This window comes from Mesitornis unicolor, unplaced genomic scaffold (genome assembly GCF_000695765.1).
Source record: "Mesitornis unicolor isolate BGI_N332 unplaced genomic scaffold, ASM69576v1 scaffold50790, whole genome shotgun sequence".
NCBI lineage: Eukaryota > Metazoa > Chordata > Aves > Mesitornithiformes > Mesitornithidae > Mesitornis > Mesitornis unicolor.
This window is the reverse complement of record NW_010159878.1, coordinates 7292-10057: the sequence shown is the minus strand read 5'-3', so window position 1 is coordinate 10057 and position 2766 is coordinate 7292.

The following is a 2766-nucleotide window of genomic DNA, read 5'->3' as shown; positions in this document are numbered from 1 at the left end:
CAGCACAGAGACTTGATACACAACCCCAAGGGCCCTTCCACTGTACCATTTGAGAAGTCCCAACCAGCTCTCTACTACATATAGAAGACATATAGCAGAGCTTTTTCCCCAAGGCTTGGCCCTCCAAACCCCTTTCCCTCCTAGCATGTACCCTCTATCGGTAAAGAGTAGAGAGGACACATGAGATTTGAACCTGAACAAGCAATTGTTATGCAAAAGAAAAACCCTCTGTGACCAGAAAATAGTGCAAAAATCTTGATTCTGCTTTGAGGAAGCATGTGAATTGCTCTGCAAGGTAACTGAGGACCACCCTGCTGCGCGACTGAGCAAGGTTGTGGCAGCCCAAGCAACCAGACGGAGGACAACAAAGCAGAGGCGTGGGGAGAGCCAGCTCTCCAGCATGGTTTGACCTTCAAATGCTCCTTGAACACAGCTTCTGTTTATATGGGGAGTTAATGGGTCTCAACTAATAGGATCTATCTGATTGGCAGAAAAATAGGGGAACTTGGCTTTACTGACAAAAAAAAGGTTTGTTTTCAGCTATCTCAATTTGCATTAATGCTCCCATAATGAGAAGAAGGTTCTGCTGAGAGAGAGGTTCCCATAGGTGAGGTCAACCTCTGGCCCGTGCTGGGTGTTATGTGGCCTCTTTTCACTGGTCGTGTGGGAAAAAAGTGCTGCATCCCTGCCCAATTACTTTGAATTTCATTCTGGGAGAGAGCATCATCTTGCTGTGCAAAAACCACTTCTGTGACACCAATGACAAAAGCCTAAGAAATTAAACCATTAGAAGTCAAATCACTGAAGAATAACCTGGCATAGCTCCAACAAAATATTTCATTTTTTTTCATGGGAAGCCTTCCTTTAATAGGATGAATAAACAAAACACCCCGGGGTCCCTCAGTGAAGATGAGCTTAGATTCTCCCCAGAAAGACACCTTTCATCTTTTCCTTGTGAAGGTATTTATGATTGTAAAAGAGGAGGACAAAAGGTTTGTTCTCCCCCAGCCTTGCCCACCGGCCAGGCTGAGAGGAGCTGCTCTCCCACTCCTGACTCCTGCTTCATCCCGGCTTGGGACAGGCAGCATCAGCCCCCCAGAGGAAGCAACTCTTTTGGAGTTAGGATACCCATGGTTCACTCTGGGTCTGTCTTTGCTGTCAGGAAGACCCATGGAGATGAGGAATTGAGCCAAACTGGCTGCCATGCACAGCCCAACCAGCCCAGTGATGTCCTTGGTGGGGTGCAGACCCCTGTCTCGCAAAGCTCAGCCCTGGCTTCAACTCGGTTTTTAACCCGTGTGCCAAAGTAGCTATGTCTGGAGAATATCCATCTGCTTCAACACAGGGCAATGAGGGAAGTTTCTGTGAGATTTTATTTTTTTTTTTGTCAAGACTTCATGTAAGTGGCTGACATGCTGTGATGGAGCTGAGGAAATAGCTCTAGACTCAGAGTGCAGGGATAAAAAAGAAAGAAACGGAGACATTTTCCCCCTTTTCCTGAGAAAAGGTAATTTACGTAAATTTATCCACGACCAGCATACAGTGATAGCTCACAACTTTGTTAATGGAAACCTGGTGATCCATAACACTTGTGTGGGAGACATTTGCTCGGGGGTAATACAATATTAATGTTAATATCAATGATCGATCAGAGGATTTGCAAGAAAGGCATAAAGTATTTAATTATAATTACATTGGGAATGGCTTTGTAATGGCTACGACATTTGAATAAGGTCACATCTAGCCCTCACCCCTGTTATGTTGTTCTATATTAAATGCCATTCACTTTAAGTGCTGGAAACCTTTCTGGAGTTGTCAGAATATAATATACTGAGTAAATTGAAATATGTCCCTTCACTTTTTGAAATATGATTGATATCCTTTGCAAAACAAATGTTAACACCTATTTGTACACAAATTTCTTTGATTATATGTTGGGGAAACTCAAGTATGACAGTCTTTCCTAGCAGGCAGTTTAGTGTGAGCAAAGGACATGGCTATTTGTGAATATTAATTCATCTTACTGAAAATGGTTTTGGATCTGTGCTGTAAATTCACTTGGGTGTATTTCTGCCTTTCCTAATACATTTATTCTATATTGCTTAGTAGCCATAACTGTACCTCCACTGGCCTCAGCAGCCCACTGTGTTCACCCAGCTTAGCAGGAACTTTTGCTGTCATTGAGTTATCTTTTGCTAACAGTGTTAACAAAGAACACATAGGAAGAATCACATTCACACATTTCACAGAAAAAAAAATGTATTTCAAATATACCGCAGATGTCAGCCTAACAGCAGCATTGCCATGTTTAAAACAACCAAGAAAAAAAATCTGCATATAAAGCATGAATATATAAATGCAGGTAGGATCCTAGAGAAGCACACATACCAACCCACATGTAAGTGCATGCATACATTGATGCACTAGATGAGGACATGCTCTTCCCACACCTATTTACTACTGAGCATAAATACTGAAGAAGTAAATTCTTGTCCCTCTTCAGATGAGAATCCATCTGCCTGGTGACACCAAAGGTTTTCTTCTTTTTGTAACGCCAATGTAGACAGCAGATCGATCAGGCCTGATGAGTCAAATTTTGCTTTCCAATAATTACCCAGAATAACTATTGATTAACAGAGAAGTGAAAGCTCCCATTTGAAGGCAGAATTTGGTCACAAGAAATTATCCTTTCAAAGTTCGGAAGTCATGCAGTGATGCAACTGGCATGATTTTCTATTTTGTCGTTTCTGAAGAAGTCTTTCTCAT